At 38.7% G+C, this 6,000-nt stretch overlaps 2 long non-coding RNA genes across 2 annotated transcripts in view; one reads left to right on the top strand and one right to left on the bottom strand.

The window, feature by feature from the left end:
- LOC148049640 (uncharacterized) overlaps positions 1 to 2,741 on the bottom strand; it is a 27,446-nt gene extending 24,705 nt beyond the window's left edge. The window contains exon 1 of the long non-coding RNA XR_015697643.1: positions 2,611 to 2,741. This is a non-coding gene — a long non-coding RNA (uncharacterized LOC148049640). The remainder of the gene's footprint in view (positions 1 to 2,610) is intronic.
- The window catches only part of LOC148049641 (uncharacterized), an 8,397-nt gene extending 2,695 nt beyond the window's left edge, over positions 1 to 5,702 (top strand). Inside the window, exons 2-3 of the long non-coding RNA XR_015697650.1 lie at positions 3,361 to 3,463; positions 5,596 to 5,702. This is a non-coding gene — a long non-coding RNA (uncharacterized LOC148049641). The remainder of the gene's footprint in view (positions 1 to 3,360; positions 3,464 to 5,595) is intronic.
- Positions 5,703 to 6,000: the final 298 nt, after the last annotated feature.

The raw sequence follows: 6,000 nt of genomic DNA on the forward strand, positions 1-6,000 counted from the left end.
GAAGTTCCATCTGCCCACCCGGATGTTTCTGCACATGCGCAGAAGCATTGTGCGTGTGCACGAGCGCACCCAAACTGGTAGTAACAAAATTGGCAACCCACCACTGGCCCATGCCCAGTTTAGTGAAGGGGGGGAGTCCTGATATGTCACGTGATGCTGCCATGATGACGTGAGTTTGACACCCCTGCCCTACTGTCATTTGTGCCATGGCTGAATACTGAGGTCATATTCCAATGTATCCTCGGTTCATACAGGATATATGCTTGCAAGCCTGGCCCAATCCCCAGCCAGATTCGTGGTGCCACTCAGTCACTTCTGCAATTGTGATTCCTTTATAGCTTATCATACCGTTGGCTTAGGGAACTCACAGTTAAAATATGCTTGTAGGATCTGAGCAGTAAGTGTAAGCAGCTACAAAGAAACAGGCAAGGAAAGGCAAGGTGGTACATCTGAATAAAGTAATTGGAGTTCAGCCAGCTCTGACATAGAAAAAAGTAGCACACAACAGTGGCTTGGAGAGATGGAGATGAGATACTATGAATGAAGAGATAGAAAGAAGAACTTGGGTCACAGATATCAGCTCTTTTATGCCATTGCTGTTTGTTCCTTGTTTAGAACATTTGCAGTCTTTGTGAATGAAATTTACCTCAAGTTAAGAAGGCAGTCATTTTATTTTATTTTATTAACAAAATGTAGAAATAGACCCCTAGAGTTTACTAATGAAATGGAATGCTTTTCTCACCAGGAAATCTGTCACTCCTCTCCAAATTGAACCAATATGCTCCAGATCTTAGGATTCCGTGCTAGCATAGAGCATTCAGTGAGTGAATTAATTTTTCATTTAATTCTGGTGATGAATAAAGGACATCAAGGATGGCTGGTATTTTATACCACTACGTAGAAGCTCCTTGGCTGAGTTCTATTTTGATTTGCTGCCATTCCTTTTTATTAGCACTTCTATTCCTATATGTGGTGGTTTGTGTTTGTCTGTCTGATTTGATGTGGGAGTTTTAGATTGAATCTAAATAAACAAATAAGCTTTAAAAATTAAATTAGATTTCATTTGCATAAACTGGGGAGTAAAGAAGATATTTTTTTAATCACAGAAAGCATATTACACCCATAACTTGAACATAGGCAGCCCAGAGAAAAATGACATTTCCCCCAGCACAGGAAGCACTAAAAGTCCTAAGAATAAATTTATAGGAATATTTTAACCTTTTCCTTGATCTTTGAAATGCCATCGTTCTGTAGGATATACTGCTAACGGCAAACTTTTATAGGAACTGTGGGATGGGTTTGATCTTTGAAGAAGTTTTGGAGATAATGTACTCAAGAATAAAAGAAGTTCTCACAGTGGCTTTGGAATACAATATAAGTCTACATCTTGCACACAAGGACAATACTCACTCTAGGATACTGAAGTCAGAGGTATCAGGCTGAAACTAGACATCTTGGCAACTCAAGGTTGCCAGCAACATCAAAAATCTTAGGTAGAGTTCTCTCTGCTATCCCAAATAAATTATAGAAGCAAAAGCCATTTTCATCTCCCTTTACCCAGTGGTTGTCCAGAATATTGGCTGTCATAAGAAAAGTAGGCAAATCCATGTTCTGCAGATATGAGGCTTTCTTCTAATCATACACTAAGGAGAAGACAAAAAGGAATTGGTAGAGCTGGTAGCAATTGCCTCTGATTATGAGCCGTGGTTAGAATGCAGTACTATAGGCTACTTGCCTGCAATTTGGCAGATTGAATCTCACTAGGCTCAAGGTTGACTCAGCCTTCCATCCTTTCCGAGGTGGGTAAAATGAGGACCCAGATTGTTGGGGGCAATATGCTGCTCTGTAAACTACTTAGAGAGAGCTATAAAAGCAGTATATAAGTCTATGTGCTATTGCTATTATTATGTGGCATTCTAACCTGGATTATTGCAGTAAATGTATGAGGGAGTAAATCTGATGAGTGAGTTTTGTTTCTTTTTGTGTAGTGCTATCAAAATTAAGAGAAAAGAACTCAGATCACATACCTAAAGAACTCAGTCATTAATGGAGGCATTGGACTGGATCCATTTGAATATTTCATGCAATATTGATATAGGTGCCTCTCTTAAGTTTATGCTCCTTCTTTTTCAAAAACAGGTATTTTGAATAAATGTTGCCATACTATCAGCGCTATAATGTAATGTATTGATCAGCCCAAAATATGAACTTTTGGAATCAGATCCTCTAGGTCCAAAATCTACCCAGATTATGCAAAGTGCATTAATATCTCCCCAATATCTTTTGCATTTTGCATTTAGAAAATTTTTCTCTTATTAAAGTGATCCTTGGAAGCAGGGGCAGAAATTGCCAGTTAATTTCGTCTCCTTTTCTTCTGAAAGAAGTCCTGATTTCTTTTGGCCTTAAAGCATCAACCATTTCAAATGACAATGCAGTAATAAGAAATAGACCAAGAGTTTAAGAAAGCTACCAAAGTGTTCTTTTGAAGCTTAATTATAATGATTTACTGTACAGTTATGGGATGTCTGCTAGTCTGAAGTCGGGGGGAAATTTCCCCATTGGGAAGAAATGTTTTCTTCTGCAATACTTAGCAATATACTTTTGCCTTACATGTTGAATTGCAGTGAATTCAGATCAGTATCCTTTCCAGATGTGTATCCTCCAGGCAGCTGGATTACAGCTCTAAGAATCCTTCAGCCAGCATGGCTATTATTAAAATTTCTGAAATCCACATATCTGAGGGTACTTGGGCTGATTTTGTCCTTTTCAGGATAATGTCTCAAATCCTGAAGAGATAAATAAAAATATCCATTTGTAATACATTAGGAAAATGTAAACTGTTATAGTAAATAATTAGCAATAACAATAGCACTTAGACTTATATAGCACTTTGTAGTGCTTTAAAGCCCTCTCTAAGCAGTTTGCAGAGTCAGCATATTGCCACCAACTATCTGGGTCCTCATTTTACCATTTTGAGCCAGTCAGAATCAAACTCCTTGCAGTCGGCAGAATTAGCCTGCAATACTGCATTCTAACCACTATGCCTCCATGACTTACTAATTACAATTATAACATTGATAATCATTAAATTGGTTATCAACCACTTTCCACTTCTATTTTAAAAATTATTTTCTGAATACCAATCAGTTTGAGGAATAGAGGATTGCTTGAACCCAAAATTTAAAATCAATTTATTCTGTATCAAATGAGGTACCCTGCCATTTGTACATTGAGTTGCCAAAATTCAGTGTTTTATGTAGCTGTATGGCAAGTTGCCACCTTACAATTATACTTCTGAGGGATGCTAATGCAAGAATTTCTCTGCCTTTATTTTCTTTCATTTTTGGTCTGTTGATTTAGTAAAGAGATGTTGGCATGCAAAAGGATTGGTTTCCTCAAAGTTCAGCATTTCAAATTGAGACCATGATTTCCAAATTTATTGGCTTCATTCAATTTCCATATGGTGAGTGAGAGACTTCCAGTTTATCTCTTTCTCTATACACAACATGTAGTAATGCTGCAGAAAGAAAAGCCTGTATTTATAATTACCACTTTGGGTTTTTTTTAAAAAAAATATTGAAAGGGAGGGGAGAGAGAATAAGTCAAAAAAGAGTTATGTATTCAAGAAGTAATGTAGGAACAAGTCAGACAAATTTAACTTTATTTCAGTCATTGAACAATAGAAATAAATAAAGCAAATAAAAATAAAAATACAAGAAGAACTATGAACAACCATTTGTGGGTGAAGCTTACACATACAGTAATGTAGCAAAATTGTGCTAGTTTTAGAGAATTAGTATTTAGTATTTTTAGTATTTATTGGGATTTATAGGCCGCCCTTTTCCCTGAGGTGACTCAGGGCGGCTTACATTCGTAGGGAAAGGGGAAGTGCAATATAAAACAAGAACAGTATGTGACTAAAATAAACAATAAAAAACACAACTTTCATTCAGCATTCAACACTCGGGCGGGGTGAATTAGAAACTTATCCCCAGGCCTGGCGGGATAGCCAGGTCTTGAGGGCTGTGCGGAAGGTCTGGACGGTGGTGAGGGTGCGGATCTCAACGGGGAGGTCGTTCCACAGGGTCGGAGCTGCTACTGAAAAGGCTCTCCTCCGCGTAGTCACCAGTCGGCATTGACTGGCGGATGGAATTCGGAGGAGGCCCAATCTGTGTGATCTAATTGGTCGGAGGGAGGTGATCGGCAGGAGGCGGTCTCTCAGGTATCCAGATCCACTACCATGGAGGGCTTTAAAGATGGTGAGTAATACCCCGAAGCGCACCCAAAAATCAACAGGTAGCCAGTGCAGCTCGCGGAGGATGGATGTTATGTGGGCGAACCGTGGTGCGCCCACTATCACTCGCGCGGCTGCATTCTGGACTAACTGCAGTCGCCGAATGCACTTCAAAGGCAGCCCCATGTAGAGCACATGAATGAAATGAATTTATCTTGATTATTTAACAGATAGTATAGATAAAAGCTATCAGAGTGTCTCAGAAGTTTAAATAAGGGATGGGTAATCAACTGGTGGTGATTGTAAGCATAAATTATTTAAAGACTAACTGACTACAGAGGGCAAGGTAGAATCAAATATATTCTTGTAAGACACAAGAATAGAGCTCAGGAAACTTTATGCAGCACAGATCATTAAAGCTCAGAGTTGGAATGGGAGGTCCTTGGTTCTCTCTGATCTTGGTTGTTTTCTTGCAGTCATTTCATTATCCAAACTAGATAGCTACACTGCACTGCACACTGATGATGTTACTTAGTTTGGGTAATGAAATGTCTGTAATAAAACAACCAAGCTCAGAAAGCACCAAGGATCCCTCAGCTTATGCCACTCTTGACTTGAGCGAGAAGCCTATTTATCTTCCTTTGCAAGCTAGGTGGACAGAGATAAATCAAGCTCATGGCATTTCAACCGCTCAGATTGATGCTGAAACCAGCAATCCATTGAAAACCACACAGAGAAGCTGCACTCAGATTTGAAAGAGCATTATATGTGTCGGTTAATCTATGTTTTGTTGTAGCATTTGAAGGCAGAATGGCCTGGTTCAAACACTGTGCTGTCAATAAATCCTAGTTGGTAATGTGGTGAAAGTATATATCACATAACATCAAAATTAAACATAGGTTAGTAGAGCTGTGGTGGTGCTGTAATTAGAATGCAGTATTGCTGGTTAATTCTGCCAACTGCAAGCAGTTCGATTCTCACTGGCTCAAGATTGACTCAGCCTTCCATCCTTCCAAGGTTGGAAAAATGAGGATCCAGATTGTTTTATGCCAGCATGCTGAGTCTGTAACTGCTTAGAGAGAACTGTAAAGCACTATGAAGCGGTATATAAGGTACTATTGCTATTAGTACAATTTACGTAACCTACCAGCATTGCAACCTTTTCAGTTCTCAACAACTCTTCATTAGACAAAATAATTAAAAATTCAGGATAATAATGGGAGAAGGGAGAGAGGAAAATGTGATGAAATTTAAATCATGCCTGTAGCAGGTTGCATTCTAAAACTCTAAACGTAAAGTGTATAGAATTTTCATTGCGTGTAAGACTAAATTGTCTTTTGTTTCCCCTTACATGGCACCAGGAATTTCATCCATAGGATAAAAATATGAACCATAACAGCCTCTGGGAGCAAAACAGAATGGAAGGAAAGAGAAATGGAGACACTAACATAAAAGTAGCAGAAGCTGTTGACTTCATAATACCCAAGTCTTGGGCTTTACAGCTGAAATGGATTCTAAATCGGCCCCACTTGAGGTGGTGATATTTTTCACAGCACTGCATGGTTTGATCTCAGAATCTCTCTCACCAATTGCAACCTGTTTGCAATTGGTTTTCCAAGCTCAGTTTCCCATTTCAACGAAGGGAAGAATTACTTATTATTACTTGATATTTGACAGCATACGTATTCCTTATCTCTTATTTCCTTTTATAAATCTTAAAGAGTTAACTCAGATGCATGATGTGGAAGAACTGAAATTAATGCTGG

The sequence above is a fragment of the Thamnophis sirtalis genome, unplaced genomic scaffold, assembly GCF_051295495.1.
Source record: "Thamnophis sirtalis isolate CommonGarterSnake01/CBP01778 unplaced genomic scaffold, rThaSir2_p1.2 scaffold_1, whole genome shotgun sequence".
Taxonomy (NCBI): domain Eukaryota; kingdom Metazoa; phylum Chordata; class Lepidosauria; order Squamata; family Natricidae; genus Thamnophis; species Thamnophis sirtalis.